Source organism: Parasteatoda tepidariorum, chromosome 4, assembly GCF_982258835.1.
Source record: "Parasteatoda tepidariorum strain Cologne lab strain chromosome 4, Ptep-v5.0, whole genome shotgun sequence".
NCBI lineage: Eukaryota > Metazoa > Arthropoda > Arachnida > Araneae > Theridiidae > Parasteatoda > Parasteatoda tepidariorum.
This window is the reverse complement of record NC_141758.1, coordinates 104,878,335-104,900,877: the sequence shown is the minus strand read 5'-3', so window position 1 is coordinate 104,900,877 and position 22,543 is coordinate 104,878,335. Positions and strand designations below refer to the sequence as shown.

Here is a 22,543-nt window from a genome sequence, read left to right as displayed (position 1 = left end):
ACGTGACGCCACTGAAAATAAAGACAGCAAAGAAAACGGTAACTAGAAACGAGGTTTCAGCGAAATTGACAGAAAATTATCGCCAAACCACAAGGTTCTCGTCGCTAACCTTAATCCATTTGTCATTTTTCTCTCTCCTTACTTATGTACTTATATTTTTTCCCCATTGACACATTTTAAATTTTTCTTAAAGCTAAATTAAGGAAATTATAAGCTTCACAACAATTGATTGCTACCGCTAGCCAAACCATGGATTTCTCACTCATTCTTGCTAAAATATTTATAATATTTTATAACTAGCAACAATTATGCTTTATGATTTGAAATCATGAGAAAGTGCATTGTTGGAGATCTTTCTCTTTACAGTTAAATTGTTTTTCCTTTCTTTTCTTTTTTTTATACATATAAATTCGTACTTCAAAATCCGTCTCCGTTTTTCTGAAAAAGAAGAGTCTCGTTTTATCTTGAAGTTCAAAATCCTGTTTTTTTATTATTATAAATAATATGAGAAAATAATCTGGTTAGAAATAGTAAGTACTTTTTTTATCGTGTCCATGGACAATTAAATGGTTTCGTGTACCTTCAAAACTGCATCAGCAAGCTCCAATACATCAATACTGTAGAGGGTCTCACGAAGTTCTGAAGCCAGTGGCACCATACCCAGTTGTAAAACATATGGGGCTGGGCACTTGATAGTGAGATCCGAGGTAAGTTGGATATCGGTGCAGTTCTTGCAGAGAATATAAGTTCTTATTTTGTCGGGAAGAATTTTCATCCCTTTAAAGTGGTTTGTTCTTAGTCTTGTAATTGTTGATGTTAAGATTCTGGAACAATCAAAGTCAGTAATGAGGGGTTTCCTGAAAGAATGGGGCAGAAGTCTGTGTCTTGCAACTGCATTTGCGTCTTAAAGCGTGATGGTGGTGCAAGGTTGGTCGGCACCTCTGCTTTCCTTAGCCAATGAGTCAGCACACTCGTTTCCCTCAATATTCACGAGCGCCGGTATCTATTGCAGCAAGCAGGATTCCACATTGCCGTGCAAGCCATCAAGTAGGACATTTATAGCAGAGGTGACGTAATAGTAGGTATTGATTTCCACTAATGAAATTTGATCTACGATTTAAGAATTCTTTATTCTCTTAAAAAAATAAACTCTTTTAAATTTAAATACGACTTTCAATCTGTACAATAAATTTTTAATAAAAGTCAACTATACGACAATTATATGGTTATACCAAACTTTTATTATAAACTATTTATAGGGTAATATATTTTCGGTTGGTATTATATATTGGATAATATATAATACCAACGGTTGGATAGTATATTTATACGCTAAAAATACATTTATTACTTTAAATTTCCCTTTTGGATTTGTTCTAAACCGAATTATTTTGGAGTAAATTCAAAGTCCCCCCCTCGACTTACGCATATGTATGCAAGTCTATTTGTTAGTAACATTCATAACGAAAAGCTATTTATTTAAAATAGTAGTTACACTTTCTTTAATGTAGGGCAATAACACAAAAATAATATAAACATGGGATGATTTACACTTTGTTAGATTAAATCCATTTAAAAATGTTGCAATTGTCAGAAAAAACACAAATTTTAATAAAGAAGTTTTTTTTTTTAAAAACATTTTGAAACTCGTTAGAAAGGTAAATGCTTGAGACAATATAAAGAGATAGCACACTCTTTCAAGTGATTGCAATTTTACCAAACTATTATTTCCAAATAGTTATAGTTCCAAATACTATATTGTTTCCAAATAGTTATTTACAAATATGCAGAATATCCATTAGATAGTAGTATACACATAGCAAATTCTCATTTCTCACCTGAAAATCGATGCATTTTTCATCTCAAATGCTCATAAAAATGCTTTTCAAAACAGTTTGAAAACGTGGCTTTATTAAAAGTTTGAACGCTGATTGAAGATTCTTTTCCCTGTTACTGAACTTTGTTATTTCTTACTAGAGAATGAAAATGATTTGAGCATAATTATTTTGCTTGTTTCTCTTCCTTAATAATAATTAACTTTAAATACTAAATAAATAATTTAAAAATATGGTTAACTGTACACATTTTCTATAAAAGGCAAACAAAGCAATTCTTAACAAACCTCACACTCTCTAAAATAAAAAAGTCTGTATTAGAAGTTAGAAAGAAAATCAAAACCATGTTGATTTATTATAAAACAATAAAAATAACCAAAACCAAATTTCTTCTACTATTTTATCCATACAGACACCCCAATATATTTGAATATATAATTCCATACGAAACCGCAGTTCAAATTTTCTTTTGCAAAAAACTTCTGCTATAAGATATCTCACATATATATAAAAAAATAAATATATTTATTTGAATTTACAACACGGAATTACTAAAGCTGATCGGAGTTTCTTTCCCTTGTAACAGAACCTTAGTAATTCAAAACTAAAAAATGAAAAGGATTTAGATCGAAGAGAAAAGAGCACCCCTTTTCCTTGTGTTTCTTCTGTCTCTTTTTGGGTAAAGTATGTGAATTGTAAGTAAGGGAAGTAGAATTCTTTTGAGGTTTCCCCCTCCCCCCCAAAACCCGTAGCTTTTTTGAATGCAAAAATAGATCCAAATCAGAAAATAATGTACGCTACACTTGAGTTGTAAGGAGATACACAAAACTCAATTTACGGAAACATTTTTCCATTTCAGGGAAAATCTATGGGTAAAATGTAATTTAACCGTTTTCAAATCTTTACCTACAAGAAGATATATTATTTTTTTTTACTTAGGATTTAAAGTTAAACGCTGAAATCTATTTTCTATGATGTGGAAGGTAAAAATATTTCTTCTCCAAATTTATGCAATAATCAACAATGGATAGCGATTAATACGGATTTAAATTAATTTATTACAAGTATTCAATTATATACTAGAAATTCCATTTGCAAGAAATAATAGTTTAAGATTAAAATTATAACCGTAATTACGAGTATTTTTGATTTAAGATTTCAAAGAATCATAATTATAAACAATCATAATCTGCAATTACAAGTAATAATAATCTGCAACCCATCATAGTCAACAACTACAAGTAATCATATTTAAAAAGCAATCATCCATAATTAATAGCATTCATATTCTATAATTACAAGTATTAACAATATACAATTATAAATGACCATGATTATGTATAATTTTCGATTGTGATACCCTGTTTTTGTCGTAATTACAATTACTCACTTTATTAGATTAGAGGTATTCGTAGCAACAAATAATTATAATTTCTACTGTTACAAGTAACCATCAACTGTTACTAGTAATCATCGACTGTTACTAGGTAGTATATTTTTATCGATCAGAATTGTAGATTACTATTATTAGTTACCGTCGTAATTGCAATCATTCATGATATAAAAATTACAGTTAATCATAATGACAAGTAATTATATTCTACAAGGACAATTAAGCATAATATATAGTTAAAATAATCATTATCTACAATCAAATATGATTGGATATTATGCTACTGTGTTCCCCCTTCCCCTTCCTAATAATAATAATATGCAAGCCATCATAGTTTACAATTTCAAGTCATCATATTTGACAAATAATCATAATCTACAATTAAATGCATTTGTATTCTACAATTACGAGCAATCGTATGCTAAAATTACAAGTAATAACAATTTACAATTATAAGTAGATTCATGTATTTGTAGATTGCGATAACTTGTTACTGTGTCGAAATTACAATTATTCATGATATTAGTTTACAGGTGATCATAATTACAAATAATTCTAATTTATACTGTTACTAGAAATCATCGATTGTTATTAATTAGTATAATTTTACAGATCAGAATTGTAGATTCAGATTACTAGTTACGGTCGTAATAACAATTATTCACGATATAAAATTACAGGCAACCATAATTGCAGTGACAAATAAGTATAGTATAAAGTTCAAAGCCTTATCTACAATTACAGTTGCAAGTTATAATGATTGCGTAGGTTATACTGCTTGTAAATAATCGTAGTCTATGATTTACAAATAATTGATTGTCTATTGAATTGTAGTCTATGATTTACAATCACATGAATACAGAAAATCGCAAATAACAGTAAACATTAGTTATGGTTATAATATACTTAATTACTTGCATTTCTGACGTATAATATGTAAACTGAATAAAATACTGTTTGTATTTCAATTTTTGCAATATATAAAACTTTATTTTCGATCATAGAGTTTTAAATTATCACAAAAACTATTTTAAATTTCGAACAAAAAGATTATGTAGCGATGACGTTAATTTTTACATGAAAATATATCTTATGCTACATTGAAAAAATGTAAACAAAATTACGCTAAATGGGTGCGAGTGGAGTTAATTAATTATAAAAAAACAGCTCTTTTTTCTTAACTTTACAAGTTCGTTTTAAATAAGAAATATTTCAAAATATTTCACTATATGTAACACATATTATAATAGATTTCAGAAAAAAAAACTGCAAAAACTTTTTGCTGTTGAAATCACACTATTGAATCATATTGATAAAAAAAGAAGCTTAAACTGGATATTTATGTATTAAATATTAATATTGTTAAACACATGCGGATGTTCAGTATTTGTTCATAAATAAATCAAGTCTATATTTCTGGGAGAAAACATATCTAATAACGAAAATACAAGTTACTTTAACTTTCAAACACTAAATATCGGGTTAAGTTTCATTTAAACACATATTTAACTCTTAGGTTAACATTTCCATCGCACAAAGATCGACTTAGATTTTAAATTCTACGCAACTTAATATAGTTTTTTTCTAAGGATTTCTTAGATATTTTCTGAAAAGGTTTAACCTCTAAACTTAGCTTCTTGTTTTTATTTATTAATTGGTTTATCTGTGCAAGGGGTTTAAATTGCTGCTACTAGAATAAAAACGTTTATTAAAGTTTTTTTTTTTCACACAGATGCTTAAATTGAATTGCTCAATTTTTATATTCGTTTCTATATAAATCCACCTTAAAAATCTACACGAGTGATTTTTCAAGCATAAACTAAAACTGCTGAGCCAAACATCTCTGTATGAATTTATAATTTAATAAATATTTTATAGGAATAGTTTGTGGAATATCTATAATTTTACGACCACATTGCATCAAAAACTTTACTTAAAAAATTTATATATATTATAAAAAAAACTCATATCGTCCTCACAAAACCGATGAAATTTATTTCTCGCATTGGCAATGAGGTGCTGAAATAAACTGAGCTACAAGTTAGTTAAAAGGGAAAAAGCGAACTAACAGCGTTATATTTTTTGTTTTTATAATATAATAACCAAGAGCAGTCTGTTCCATACAATTAACCAAGTTCATAGTTCATAACATTTCTTTACCTTTACACTTTTGAAATCGTTAACAACTGGTATGGTTGGAAAAACGTGAAAGCTGTACTATACGGTTTTGCAACCAAGTACAAATAGCATGGTTTTTAAACCGTAAGATTGAAATTTAACTGGACACTGATGTTAGGCTTTTCGCTTGGCAATGGACATTGCAATTATGTTGTGGTTGAGTTGTGTACTGTAAAATACATAGTGGAATGTGGCTCAATTAGTTTATCTAATGGTGTCATATATCGTGAGAAATAGGAAACACTAGAAATTTGTGTTACGCAGCTCTGTGACACTGCCATCTATACGTGAATGAGAGTTTCGTACTCCAATTGTCTAGGGTCCCAAATTAAGGAGTGCAAGACACCAAAAATCACTCATGTGCTGAAGTAATTGAGGAAATATTATGGTGTACCCCCATTCAATCGATCATGAGATTGATAGATTAGCCAACTAGCAAATTATTAGCAAATTCTCTTTCTCTTTCGTAAGCCTGTTAACACAGAGAGGTGCGATTGATCTTATTTTTCAGTGGCGCCCTCTATGGTCAAGAATTCAACTTTTGCCACACCCATACATCACGCCCTTTTGTAGGGCAGACCCATTCATACATCCATTTATTTACCCACAGATCGTAATTTTGATATGAATCAGAGAACGACGTATCTCCAATCCAGTACCCCTAGAGGCATTGATTTGTAATGAGAACATGACGGACTTTGCGATTCGACAGATTTAACTTGCATCACTCACCATTTTATAACACGGAGAATCTTTGGCCGGTAGGTTCGAACCCACGAACTCTCGAACATGGGCCCATTGCCCTAACATACGTCTAAACCATCGCATTATTCTTTTCAAATCTTTAACTATGAAAAAAAATTTATGACTATAATTTCTTAAAGTAATATAAAAAAACCTCTCCTTTTACAATTCCTGCAAGATATACTTGAAGTAGCTTTCCAGTCTTACGCAAGCAAAATTTTATAAGTAAATTTTATATTATTCTTTGCTCAAAAATTATATATTGGATTTGAAAAGCATAAATAGATTCATAAAATACGGTACTTATAAAATCGTTTACTCAAAATCGGTTTCCTACTTCCTCTTTAAGTATAAATACTTATAATTTTTTTTTGGTATCATTTGCACTAAGCATGTCATTTTATAAATGACGGAAAAAAAAATTACATTTTTAATTGAAAAATAGCTACGATTATTTTTGAAACTTGTTTGAAATATTGTTTGAAATATTGTTTGAAATATTATTTGAAATATTGTTTTCCATTTCATAATACGTGAATTCAATAATAATGAATAATAAGAATAATTATATTATACATTTAAAATTATGTTCCAAAAAACTGTAATTTTTTTAAAAGTAAAACAAATAATCTTCATCAGCAAAATGGCGTCTTAAAGTTGAGCTTAGTTTCTCTACATAAGTTGGAATGCTAATTAACGATAAGTTAATTAAATACAAAGCTGTATCACACATCGAATTAGTTGAAATGTAATTCCCTCTCGCCCTTTTACTTAACTTAGATTAATTATTTGTTTCCGTACTTTATTGAAACCGTGATATATTTTTGTTTCGTGTACCTGGCAACTTCGATGCATAATTAGTTTGTTTATCGTTCTACATGGCTTCGCGTCTGTCTTGGTGTTAAGTCTCTGTGTAAATATATAGTGAAAGAATTGAAATCTTTGTGAAGTATGTATCACTTAACAGAAATTATACTTGGCGAACTTGGCTTACTTGAAATAGAATGAAAGGAACAGTTGCTAACGTAAACAAATACGATGTTTTAACAACCAATCAGGATCGAGATACCCACACTACGTCACTTGCAGGAATCCCATGGTTGAGAAAAGTCCAAATTTTAAGATTCACTTCTCAACCGATCGATTCCATTTAAACTTTGGATTTCGTAATTAAAATTAACGAAGTTGAATAAAATGTATATGCTTTACGATTATTATTCAATTAATTAATAAATAATGGTAATATGGGTAGCACCGCCCGCTGCTTGCCAAGCCCCGTGAATACTTCTCATTCATTTTTTTCCCCATTAAAGTTGATATTTTCCACAAGAATATTTTGTATGTAAAATATATAATAATTGTAATTTTATATAAAAACACTTTGTTAGTATGCTAGTTGTAACAAAATAAATGATTACCTGGATTTGAAAAATAATCAACTGTTCTTGAAAAAAAATAATCTAAAGAATACATTAGAAAATAATCAACAGGAAATATATAAGAAGTAATTTTACTTGTCAACTAGACAGTTCAAATTCATATCATTATGACAGTTCAAATTGGAAACATTTTTTACATCTCTTGAGTTATTCATCTTTTTAGCTTTCATATTTTTAAAAAAAATCGATGTAAGGGCAACATATCTGGCAAAATCTAATTTCTCTCTTGTTCATTTTTATTGTATTTATTAAATTTTTTATTTATTTATTTATTTTTTTTGGTTACTTTATTTTTTGTTATTTTTGTTACTTTTTTGTCTGTTACATTTTTGTTACTCTCTAAATTTAGATATCGAGTGAGATAAATGTTTCCTCAACAATAGATAAATATCATACTCTTATACATATTTTTTACACGCCCTCCGAATTCAGAGGGTTGTAGATCGTCCAACACGTTTGCTTATTACAAGTTTAACAGTTCATGTAACTCGAACCAATCAATGAATTTTATTTTTTATTTAATCGCGCTCCTTGTACAGTTTTCTACGCACCTTCGTAATTTCAGAGTATTTGTGCAGCAAAATAAAATATAACATCAAACGAAAAAAGTGAGAAAAAAATTCGAAAAACAGCACTTAAAATAGCGATAAATTTCAAGCAAATTTGAATTTAAATAAAAAAACAACTTGTTAATCTCATATACAAAAATGGTTCTTACAGCATATCAAATTTCAATTTTTTATTTGCATTTCTTCGGCCTACAGAGTGGTCTACACGGTATTTAAAAGTTAATAAATAATCAGATTTAAAAGTTAATAAATCTCAAGATAATTATCGAATGCTAATTTTTTTATTCCGTCGCACACACCTTTCTAATTTTAAGTTTTTAAATCTTATAGCTTTTGCGTAGGAAAACAAAAGCTAATGTAAATTTGAATGCCTTAGACAGCGATATAATTGAAGGTAATTTTGAGAAATTGCGTTTTTTTTTAGTTATTGTTAATTTCTAAATATTTAATTAAAAATAATAGCTAATTTTTAAACAAATTGCATTGGATAAATGAAATTTATAAAAGAGAAACTTTAGAAAATACGAAAAATAAGGAAATGGAGATTGAGGGGCTCAACTTTCGAACAGTTTTCTAACTATTGGCTATTGGGACAACATTTTCCGAATTGCGGCCATATTTGTTGAAGGTCAAGAATATTTATTCAAAAAAAGTAAATTTATTGTGTCCGATTTTATAATTTAAAATAGTATCGATTAAAATTTAACTTCTACAACCAATAAGATTGACAATTCGAAAATTTCACTCTGATCCTTAATATCAAATGTTGTTAAAGTGCTTTTTTATGGCACTCTGCACGGGGTAATAAACCACGATAAAAACAAGCCTTACAAGAGACAAAATGCATGCGGGTACTTTTTTGGTGCATTAATTTTACATTAGCTAACAAAATGCAAACTTTTTATATAATGTAAATTACTTAAACGCTACGATACGACTGCTATAAATCCAATATCTCTAAGTAAATAATGTACTTTGTTTCTGCAATTAAATTCTACAAAGCACGCGACAGCAATAAATCTAAATTTGAAACTTAATTCCCCCATAAATTCGGGTAATCTGTAACGTAACGCAATTATCAACAAACAAAATACCCGGACTCCGATCTGTATAATCAATAAACCCCTCTACTCAATCTTCGAACATAAATTTTGATCTAAATTTCCAAAGTAGACATGAATTTCTGTTTACCTGAAAAATTAAATTACGTTAAAAGCGCAGCTCTAAAAGGATTGCGCGCTCGCCATTTGCGCAATTCTACCTTTCTTAAAGGTCATACACATTCTCAAGTCAGCACTTTACCAGCAGGAATGAACATTCAAGACAGTGGGTGTTAAGAGGGGCTGGGGGGGATGAAGTAACAGGAGTTGTCGGTTAAAGGGAAACCGTTACCAGGGAATGCAAATATTTTCCCCACCCCCTTCAACACGCCACTTTCAAAGATTTGCAAGTCCATTTACTAACGGGAAGGCGGAGGAATTTGTTTCTTCATATTTTTAGGTCTTTCTTGGAATAAATGAGCTGGAAGCGAGGAATTTCCGCCAAAAGCTTTAGAATAACAGGCATGCCATATTTCCCGCCAATTCAAAAGTAATCGGAAATTCTATAACTTCATTTTCACAAGCTCGTAATGACTTTCACTAAATCAAGTGATCAGAGCGCGATAAAGGCCAGTTTTTAACAGATTCTGATAAGCAGGTAAATATCAATTTTAGGAAAATAAATTAGGCTACGATTTAGTTTCTGAACGCATATTTAGTTAGTTTTCCAATTACATTTGAGTAGAGATTTATTGCGGACGAAATATTTCAGAATGATTTAATTTCGAGAAAAATATTTTGAATTTAGACTATAAGTACTGGTTAGTCCAATTTCTGGCATGCATTATACTAAGAAATATTAAACTAAAATTCCTAATCGACTCATATTGGAATAGTTTATAGTGGTATGTGCAATTTATAGTTATTATATGTTTTCACACATTATATTTAAAGCTTTTATTTCATTTATTGCCAATAGTTTATCTATATAACATATATATTGCTAGCTATATTTTTTACAGTCAATATATGATGACATTTTTAGGGGATAAATGAGTTGGAAGAGAGAGATTTTAGCAAAGCTTTTAAATAAGAGGCATGCCACATTTTCCGCCAATTCTAAAGTAATCGGAAATTCCATAACTTCAACTTCTAAATGCTCGTAATGAGTTTCACCAAATCAAATTATCATACTATAATAAAACATTTTTAGAATATTCGGATAAGCAGGTGAATATCAGTTTCTGAAAATTTAATTAAAATCTCAATTTAGTTTCTCACATATTTGTTTAGCTTTCCAAGTAGAGATTTATATTGTGAGCAAAATATTACAGAACTAGAATTATATTTTACAACAGTCGTTGCACGGCAGATCCAATTTTGTGTTTGCGACTACCGATGTTCAGCTCCATAGCCTTCTAATTTTGAACCCAATCCAGAAGACAAGGGAACTCCTGGATCAAGTGGGATACATTTTACCTTCGTGGAGAACTTTTTGATGGAACTTAACAGCACTTGCGTTACACGGAAAAGAAAGCCACGAGAACCTTTAACGGTAAGACCGACGTCAATGGGACTCTAACCCATGATTCATCAACCTCTGAGGATAATTTACATCAGCACTGTGGTCGGTGCGAGCCGAGTGCGGAATTTGAATTGACCAGCCATCTCTGGGATTCGAACTCGGGTCACTTCATCGGATGGCGAACGCTCTATCCCCTGAGCTATTGAACCTTTGACGACCAGCGTGGTCACATTCCAAAAAAATATCTTGTACAACATCTGAATTTTAATGGTAACCAAGCCGAATGCACAACACAGCAGTGTCTTAATATTCCTATCCCACATACAATCCTAACACCTTAATTATAGTTATAAACAATATATATTTTTTTTCATCATCTAGTTGTTGCCCCGTGATTTTGCCTGCATGAAACTACTTTGAATACAATTTTAAACTATTTTCAAGAGACGCCCACGAAATCGTCCGAAATTCTATACCTATTGATTTTTAGTAACAATTTAAAATGTATCCGGCAGCAATTAAATCACTCAAAGCACGGTAAGTATGAATTCTGAGCATTTCAGTGTAGTTGGCAGCAGAAATAATAAGATGATTTCCTTCTCTGTCATGAAATAGAAAACACATCCCAATGCTCCATAACGGGCTGTACTACTTCCTCACGCACCTCTCGCGCCATAACTTGAGCATCGTATAATTATATAAGCATTCTATTGCTTGAGAAAGGCAAGCTCCGTTACCAATAATTGGTATGACAGTTTGCGGAGAAATAGTACAGTTTAAGTTTAAAATTTCTGTGGCCATTTTATGAAAAATAACAAATAAAACTTTGTATTTTAGTTCTTCTTGCTATAAAAATGCAAAAATATTCTAATTAAATGCTTATATAATGTATAACTAAACTATTTAACACTACTTAAATTATTACTTAAGACAACCTAATAAAATAAATAATAGTAGTGTACCAAATAGATAATAGACAAATACCCGAGTTTATGGTACCACTTAAAAGTTATATATATATATATATATATATATATATAATAATTCAATTTTAAAAAATATATTTTTAAATTTAGACTTTATGTACGGTTTCGTCAAATTCGTCAAGATATTTGTAAAACTATTCTCAATTCGAATTTTCGACTCAACACTCATTTTTTTTCACAATAATTTCACCAATTATTATAGAAATTTCATATTAGTTATGGTCAATAGATTGCATACATCATTCACTATATTTACAACATAGCCTATATATGATTAATATTTGTCTTACTTGGAATAAATAAGCTGGAAATTCCCTCGCTGTCATAAGGATTACCCAAGGAAGGCTTTCGTTGTTTCTCTCTCAAAATAACACCTAGCTTCAGACTTTGTGTCCATAATTTCAAGGAAATGAAGTTGATACTTTTACTGTACCATGACCAATCTGGATTCGTTGTTGGGTTATTTCTAGAAAACAAATCAGTTATAGTGAAACATCCGATTTAAACATTCAATAAATATATGTTAATTTAATATAAAATATCTATTACGTTAAAACAAGGAAGAGTAACTAAACTCAAAATTCCGACATCTTTAACTTTTTTTCAGTTTGCAAGTAAATGCATATCCCAGTTTTTTATTATCATTTAGTTAATCGTTGTTATATTTAAATATTGTGGCACTTTGTTAATTGTAGGAATTCTGAAATTATCCACTGTAATATGCCAAATTGACCAATGGCAATTTGAAAATGTCATAAATAAATTTCAAGCTAATTCATGCCACATTTCTGACATTTTCCACTGCAAAATTCCAAACAGTCCAATGGCAATTCTAAAATGCCCAAAATACATTTCATGCTACAATTTTAAAATTTTCCTATTTAAAATTTCATGTAGAAAAATGGCAATTTGAAAATGCCATAAATGCATTTCCTGCTAATTCATATAACATTTCTGAAATTTTCCACTGTAAAATTCCTACAAGACCAATAGCAATTTAAAAACGTTATAAATACACATTCATACTGAATCATGCTATGTTTCTGAAATCTTCCACTGTAAAATTCCTACAAGACCAATAGCAATTTAAAAATGTTATAAATACTCATTCATGCTGAATCATGCTATGTTTCTGAAATCTTCCACTGTAAAGTTTCTACAAGACCAATGGCAATTTAAAAATGTTATAAATACACATTCATACTGAATCATGCTATGTTTCTGAAATCTTCCACTGTAAAGTTTCTACAAGACCAATGACAATTTAAAAATGTTATAAATACACATTCATGCTGAATCATGCTATGTTTCTGAAATTTTCCACTGCAAGATACCAATTAGACCAATTATATTTTCATATTTCTTTTTCGTCTCGCCTCTCACATCACTTGCCAATTTTCCTTCTTCTAGTAAGTCCTGGTCATTCCAAAATTAATCAGCTTGTGTTAAGAACTGTTGTAAAGCGTACCAATTCCGAATAAAACTCAGAATAAAATGTCAACCAAGGCGTTCTAAAACACTTAGAAGGAAGTAAAATGCGTGGACATATCTCGTGACAAGTGCAAAATTTACATGACATGCGGAAAACTTACCTGCAGGTGACAGCTGTCAGGTAAAATTGCACACTAGCAGCCCTGTCTTGAAACGTTACGCTAATATTGAAACTTTAAAAATGTATAAACTTGAAACGTGTTTTTGACAGCTAATACAGGATCATTCATCTTGACGGGGCTTAACTATAGAGAGCGGAAATTTCACGCAAAAATCATATGAGTTTCTTAATTAAAATGGCCTCAAAATGCAAATATAGTAGCCCTCTTAGCACAAGATAATTGCGCAAAAAATCAAGGAATGGTAAAACCTGTTTCCTTAAGAAAAAAAGCGAATTCTTTCCACTAGGTATGAAGATGAAAACGTTTATTAATTATTATTGATATGGCTTAAAAGCGATACTAATATTAAAAACATTCTACTTATGACTATCTTACTGGACGATTTATTTAATTCAATAACAACTCCGTATTCTTGTAATTTTGAACCCAGCCCAGAAGATAAAAGAACTCCTGGATCAAGCAATGGAGCAAACTAGCCTTCATGGAGAACTTTTTAATCGGACTTACGCTGAGATGAAAAATGGAGTTATGTGGCAATAAAAATACGAAAACCTCCTATGGTTTGCCCAACGGCACAGAGATTGTAACCCATAATTCGTCAACCACTGATGACATTTTACGTTAGCACTGTGGTCGGTACAAGTCGTATCAACCAGGCATTCGAATGTGATTTACCTCATTGGGAAGCAAAAGCCTTATCCTCTGAGCCACTGCGGCTCCCTGCTTCTCTATTTAAACCATATTTTCCTGATTGAACTATTTGAACCCCATTCTTTCAATTACAGGAAGTAAGTAGCAAAATATCACTTGCATTAACTTATTTAAAATCTATGTCTCCAAAATTTTAAACTATAAGGCAGTACGTGAAAATCTGACATTTTTTAATTTATTTTATTTTGGTTAATCTTCTTTCGATAACCTTTGTGGCTAATTTTGAAACTAGTGGAGAGGACAAAATGTTTCTTTCCAATTAAAATGCAGCAAAACTTATATTTCTTTCTATTTTAACCGTTAATCGTATGATTTATTTAATCGCCACATATTTTTGAGAAACACCGCAAATGGATTTTTAAATTTTCAGCAAAAACGATTGTGAACTTCGAAAGGGTACAACGTGCTATACCACACTCGTCCCTAAATGTTAATGTAAATTTCATGTTGAGGATAGTTTAATGAAGTTATGAAGAGCTGGGTAGACAAAGGATATAGGTTACACTTTTGAAAGAAAAATGAGATTTATCGGGTAAAGCTCTTATTATAGTCTCAGTCAAGCATGCACATTTACTTTTTAAAGTTTCTCAATTCCACAGAACTTAGTGGATGAAGGATCCAAGTTAAATTTTTAGAGTGTGTTTTCGACGTGAATGAATGATTCAAGTGCAATTTGGCAATAAACAGTTGATAAATAACCTCCGTAAACATGTTTATTTGCTGAAAATTTAAACGCCAATAATGTGAATGCCATGAAACTAAGGTCTTAATAATTGTTTGTTGGTGTACAGCTTTCGCCAATTGGAATCTGGTGTATAAAAAATAAAGGGAAACATAGTCATCATTTCTTTCTGTCACAAATGAAATTTTAAAGTTCCATTACACAACTTCACAAAAATATAATTTAGAACAGCTACTAAGCTCCTCATAAAGTGAACAGGTGAAAAAACTCTTTTCGGTTGTATGCAACATTTTGTTCATCGTTATAAAATGGATGTATGATTAGATCTCTTACACAATTTGTCAACAATAAAGGAGTACAATGCAGTATCATGTGTATCATGAAAAAAAATGATCATACATTAAGTATTAAAGAAGTTAATGAATGTGATGCCCCGCCCTCATTAGCTAATGAAACAGATAAAAATGAAGCAATAAAAATAACAGGTAGCATATGCACTTTGATTAATCTCGTAAAAGAATTGAATTAAAATATGCTATATCGGCATCGTTTTCTTGCTAAAAATAAAATCATGGACAAGAAAAAGAATAATACATTTTTATAATTTTATTACATTATACAAAATTACTCAAACAATGATAATAAAATAATGGAAAATATATCAAAATATAATGGTAATATTAAAATGCTCTTTTTTTATTTTACCTAAAATCGGGAATGCACATTCTAAAAAAGATATACATTTAAAAGTTTTAAAAAAAACTTATAAAACAATAAAACTGATAAATTGTATAGCTAATTTATATAAACGTTCAGGACCTTATTTTATTTCGCAAGAAAATAACTATTTAATTTTCCATTTTTATTTAATAAATATCGTTGGCATATTAATGTATTTATAGTTAATCACTGATGTTTAATATTTATTTTTATAAAACTAAAAAAAAAGAAAGTAATAAACCGCTAAATATAGATTAAATGCTGAATATTTTATTATCATCTCCTTTAATATGTTTTCCTGCATCCTTTTGATCACTAATAACCGAAATCATAATCATCTAATCATAGACGAATAGCCTAAGCCAGTTTGATTGCTTGATGGAACTTGGAAGCATTTCGAATTATCGTCATTCCACCTTCCCTCTATTTTATTTCAGAAACCTAACAGGTTTTTAAGTTTTAAGTCTCCTCAATAATAGTAAGTAAGTTTTGATAGGGTTTTTGCGTGCCTTACTTAATATTATTTAGCGACACCTTATGTGTATATTTTGGGATTTCATTTTTGATAATAATTTAAAAAATATATATTAAAGAGGTGTTTATAGAACAATATATATATATATATGAGTACTATATGATGAAGGAATACGTCTAAAATAAAAAAAAAGAATTGGAAAACATTGTATTCATATTTTTATAACGAAATACAACGTATAAATTTGCTTCGAAAATTGCATAATTTTAAAATTGTGAAAACACAATACTTTGCGCTAAAAAATGCTATAATGTTACATTTTCACAAATTACTTATTCATACGTCTTCGGAACAATTTTATTGGTTAAAACCTTTTGTTAATTTAATTCAATATCTGTTCCATTTATTTCCCTCTGATTCTTTAATTTTAACTTTTTTCTGTTTTTTTGAATACAATAAACATCTCATCACACTTTTAAGGCAAGAAACTAATCCATTATCACTATCTGTAAATTGCACAAAATTCGGAAAATACTCTTAAAAAATTTCTAATTTAAATTACATTCTCTTATTGCATTTTCTAAGTCTTTTTATTTTTTAAACACAATTAATTAAGAGTTCCCTAACACAACAACATTTAACAGAATTAAAAAATAAAATAGTTATGCAGCTTAGTTAACATTTATTCGTCTTAATTAACTAAACAAAAGGACTGTTTCAGAGCCTGAATTATTCTAGTAGTTAAAAAAAAAGTTTTTAAAACTTTTTATGAACAATTTTATGAAAAAAAAGTTGAAAACGTTAAGTCAATGGTTTTAGTTTTTTAGGAACAAAAATTTAGATTTTTGATTTATGTTAATGTTATTTAGATATATTTAAAAATTTTATCCATGCAGCATTTTTGTCAATAGCAGAAAATAAAAAAAAACCCTCTAAAATTGAAATTACATATTAAAACTTTTAATTGTTATTAAAAAAGATTTTTTTTAAAAAAAAATTCTTCACATTCACGGCGCTCTTTATTGACGATGATAAGCGAATAAATTTCACAGGATATACGAATTTATGTCTTAAAAATTCAATCAAACAATGTAAAAGAGGAAGCGCAGTTTTATTATTGTTACCAAGACTAATGCTTGAAAATTACAAGTTATAAAACACATTTTACAGCTTTCACTGTAAAGAGTGAAGCATTGCCATGCTCAAAATGAAGTCAATTTTAGTAAAAGGCCAAACAAAAGACATCAATTTGTTGTCCTGAAGTACTTACATTTAGTTATAGTATTTATTTCATTTGCTGAAAGAGCAGTATTACATTTTTTTCAGATATCTAAGAAATGCTCAAATCATGAATAAAATAGTTACCTATTAATTATTTATCGGCATTGTTACTTTCCGTGGATCCCAAGTACCGGAGGTACTTCGGTGGTGCATAGGGCTGTTATCGTAACTTCGGAAGCATTTATTGAAAGTCTAGAAGAAACAGAAAATGCGAGACACGCTTGGTTCAGTCAGGACGATTATCGTTTGTCTTACAATTCCCTTTTGCAATTACTGCAAATGGAAGGGATGGCGGAGTTGTTCGAAAATCTATCACTACCGCAACTTTTGTTCCAAGTCACGTTCGGCTGAAAAAAATGTTATGGGCCGTTCGGCAGAAAACGATTTCAACGCAATTTCGTAAAGATCATTTTACCTGCCTGCACTTGACCATTTCACCTTGATGTCTGTAAAAAAGTAAGACGATTGTACTTTATTATTCAAAACGATAATGACGGATCTGGAACACTCCAGAATTGCGTGAGCTACGGTGGCTCAATTAGTCACATTCCTCAATCCATAGAAAGGATGCGTGAAGTGAATTCGAGCAACATGTTTTCTCAACTCAGGTTGAATCAGAAAATAAAAAAATAACTCTGAAAAAAAACGCTGGAGAATTTTTGATCTGAAACTAGTAACCGAATTCTAAGCTTTAGATAATACATCTATAACATAATACTTAATTGTGATTAAGAGTAGTTAAATGTGATGTCATGAACTACAATTATATAACAGTTAATAATAATAAATAATTGTATGAGTACTAAAATATCGTTTTCTAAGCAGTTTTGAAGAAATCATTTTCTTTGCATTTCACCTTAATGTCAGTAAAAATTAAGATTTTTTACTGGACGAATTTTGTGATTTAAAGCGATAATAGTGAATCTAGATTACTTGAGAATTGCTTAGAGCTGTTTAGCTAAATTAGTCAAATTTTTCAATCCATAGAAAGTATACGTGAACTGAGTTCAAGCAACATGTTTTCGCCACTCCGGTTGAACCAAAAATAAATAAATAAATAACTTTGAAAAAAAACTCGATCTGGAACTATTATTTTTGCGGGATATAATATATCAATTCCCATGCTTTAGTTCATTAATTATAATAACATATTATATAACAGATGATATCATGTTCTAGATGATATTAAAAAAATATCTATAGTATGATAACTAATTGATTATAGTTATAAATAATTAAAGATGATGTTACAGGCTGTAATTATATAACAGCTAATACTAATAACAATAAATAAATAATTGAAAACGTCCTATTATATCGTTTTCTAAGCAGTTTTGGGGAAATTATTTTTTTTTTGTTTGCACTTTACCACTTCATTTTGATACCAGTAAAAAATAAGACTATTTTTTACTAAACGATTTTTTGTGATTCAAAACCATTATAACGAATTTGGATTTCATCAGAATTGCGTTGAGTTGTTGTGGCTCAATTAGTCACACTTTTCAATACATAAGACGTGTTTGTGTTCCTGAGATCTTGAGGGCCTCAATTTTGAGTTTAAATCCGTTGCCGAATTCATAGTTCGTAATGTCACAAAAAGTTTAATCGGTTCAGTTGTTTTGGAATCAAAGCAAATTTGGGTGCTTCAGAGAAAAGAGAGTCCACTATACTCACTAAAAAATTTAAACCGATTTTGTTTTTGAATAGTTTGGAAAGTCGCTTGATTTTAATATATTGATGAAACTTATCAGTTGAAAAAGTTTGGTGTTCTATATTATAAGTATGAAATTTTTCTTCAAACTATAAAGCTAATTTTTAAATCTAAGATGGACACTTATATTTCTTTTAGAATATAATTTCCAGTGTGACGCTCGCAACAATTTCACTTTCCAAAGGTGTGATGTAATGAAGTTCACTTCAAACATTTTAGTGGTAAATTGCATGCTTTGCTTCAATATATATCATATATATATATATATATGTATTTTTATCATAGTGAATCATCGAATCATTTTGAATACTACTGTAAATTTAATGATTTGACTGTAATATGTTAAAAAAAAATCATTGTCAGCTAAGTTATTCATGCTCAATTAATAATTATATTATTCAAAATGTAACAGTTATTAAAAAATAACTTGCTTGAAGATTTATAGAATGTAGAATAACCATTTCTCCTATTTTTCATAAGAACATAAAAAATTGGCCGTATAATTAGACGTTATAAATTGGTGCTCCTCTTATTTTAGCAGATTTTTATGTTCTTACAGGAAACTGGAAATTTATTTAAAAGTGAGGTTTTTTAAAAAAGAAATCGAAGAAATAATAAGAATTTATGGGCAGTAAAAGCTCCTAAGTTCAGTGCCCAATCCTAGGGACATCTTATTTTACACACAGTTATCCCAATTTATTCAATTTAGTAACTATCAAAAAATGTTAAGTTATGTTTTTTGTTTTTGAGTTATTGAAAGAAAAAAAAACGTGTTATATTTTGCTTGAGAAAATGTGTTTTTTTAATTCTCCATAAAATTTAAATCTGTATTGTTTATTATTTTTATTTAGTGATTCAATATTGTTCACTTTTAGGCATACTAACATTTTTTAGTAATCTAATTCGCAATTTTATTAATCATTAGTAGATTAAATAATGAAAAATTATATTTTGTATCTAGCCATCATAACATTTTTGGATAAATAAGGATTTTATGGATTTTATAATGTACTATAATTTTTCAATTCGTATAATCATTTTTCATGATATATGTAAACAAAATTTTCAAGAACTAACATTATGGGGTCTTAACTTTTGATGGATCTTCTGACTTTATTGTTGCAATTATATTTTTTAGATTTTAAAATTTTTAGTTTATCAGATCAGCTATTTGCTGCAGATACTAGTTTCTATAAAAAAAATTTTTTAAAGTCTTCTTGTTTTAATAAAAAAGATGAAGTATGTATTTAGTAACATTAAAGAATATTGAAATTTTTGACAACCTCAAGTTTTCATGTAGGATTCTTTTACTTTACACATTGTAAAAATAACTTGCAGTAAAAGGCACTGCAATAATAAATTTATGAGGTATCAGAAGGTATTTAAATTTTGCTATTAAATAATACTATAAAAAATTACATTTAACTTTTTTGTTTGGTTGCATTATTTTTTGATTATTTTATTTCAATAGCATTTTTTTCCCTGTCACATACTACTATACATAATTTTTAATATCTCTATGAAATGTTTTATTCGAACTTCAATCTCTATTACATTTCATTTTTAATAAACTAGGAAGAACTAGAACTTGTCAAGAGGCGCCAAAGCTAGCGGCCACAATAGTCCAGACCTTTGATGTTATCTGAAGATCCATGGACACGAAAACAACAACAGAATTAGAACTTAACTAGGTTATTATTATTTTACACAGAATTAAACATATAATTTTTTTCAATTATGTATTTTTTTCATGGCATACTCAGAAATAACTGAAGTATTCTATTTGTTACATAGGCAAGCAAGGTATAAGCAAATGATTTAAGCACATTATTTTTTATCTTGTCCTATGTTTAAGACTTTCAATTTTTACTTTTTAAAGAAAAGTTTTTTTCGTAATGATGATCCTTTTTATTCATTTATTTTTGATAAAGCATACTTATTATTTTAAAAAAATCTGAATTGGAGATACTTAAATTTCTTTTCTTAAAAAAAAGTTTTTTAAAATATCATTCTATTACTTAAGAATTTATAATGATTTTTATATTGAGAAATTTTAAAAAATTAGCCTATTATTTATTTTATTAAAGTGTACTTTTTTCATAATTTTTTTGTTACTTAGTTATTTTCTTAAAAAATTTTAATTCTATAAGTAAACAAGCTCTCGTATATTTTAATATTTGTTCGATTTAATGCTTCCTTTTAATAGAGTGAATATTTAAATTCTATATTTTTCTTTTAATTGAGTAGTTTCATTCATTTTTACGATAAAATATTTTTGTTTATATAACAAGGCTTAATTTATTTTTAGAGAGAAGTATATGGAACACAGAAAAAGACGTCCAGCAACTTAATTCCATACATTTCCCCACGGAAAGTTATTGCCACGCGTTTCGGAAACAAGAATTGAGACCCTTGGCTAATCTTTTACAAATAAGTTTATTCTAGTTTGATTTTTCGTAAGAAAATGAATTCAATTTTATGTCAAAGAATGTGAATTACTTCTTTTTTGTAAATAATGCTTTTATTTTACAAGCCTACTTATAGCTTGCAATAAAATATTTATTTTCTAAGATCATAAATTAAGTTTTATGTATTTTATTTTAAATTTGTATTCTTTGTAGCCTATAAATGCCTCCTAAGTCCCCCATTTTAATTTTAGCATTTCTTACCTTCAGTCACCATATTTTTTCCGAAATGAAATTAATTAATAAGAAATTTTGCATACTTTGTCCTATTTTCTTTGAGTGATTCTATGTTTTCTTTAACCCTGTATTATATTTTTATTGACGAATGTAAGCTACTTAAAATATTCACTCGAACCAACTTTCAAAATTTGTAATTCTGCAATATCATTTCATGATGTTGCTTATCATTAAATTTCCTTTGTTCACTTGCGTTGGGATTAGCCTTTTCACCAGAAAATTTATTCTTGGAAGCATTGATAGCTCAATTTAAGATAAAAAACTAATTTACTTTAATTTCATGTTTTACTCCCAGTTTTAAAGCACCATTTCCAAAATCACATTAAATTTTGATTTAGGAAATATATTTTCAACTTATAAATTGCAATATTAAAAAGAAATAATCTTAACACGGTCTTAAAAAAGTTGTTATAAAGTAAGTTCAGATTTTCCTTTTTTTTTTTTTTAATAATTAAGCTACCCTGTAATGAAATAAGTGCCATATCAGATTGTTTGGACTGCTTTTAAATGTGATAATCTTGTTTTTTTTTTTTAAATAAAAAAAAAAGGTTCTTTACAAGTGTATAGGGTGTTCATAAAATAGGAATTCCTTACTCAAGATGGATGGTTTGTGTAAAGGTAGACCATAAGAAATATTTAGGGACAATGACTGATAGACCACAAGGTCTAATAGAGATTATTGGCGGAGCTTGCTGAGACAACCTTGTCTGTCGTGAATTAGTCTTGTCTAAGTATTGAAATAATTCTGCTTAAATATGTGTAGCAAGATTTATTTTCTCATTTAAAAATGAGCAGAAAATTTGTGATTTGTTTATTTTATTCAGCTTATTTAGTATGTTACCTAATATATCTCTTATCTTTCATGAAATAAATGCTTAGAAAAACACTATTTGTTCTTTATTTTCTTAAAATTGTGTCATCAATTTTGCTGTCTAATTT

General features: G+C 29.0%; 1 long non-coding RNA gene across 1 annotated transcript; it reads left to right on the top strand.

Moving 5' to 3' along the window:
* The first annotated feature begins 18,963 nt into the window (after nt 1–18,963).
* On the top strand, nt 18,964–22,330 carry LOC147812515 (uncharacterized). Its single transcript, XR_015433242.1, has 3 exons — nt 18,964–19,123; nt 20,478–20,593; nt 21,211–22,330. It is a non-coding gene; the product is annotated as an uncharacterized LOC147812515 (long non-coding RNA).
* The last annotated feature ends 213 nt before the right edge of the window (nt 22,331–22,543 follow it).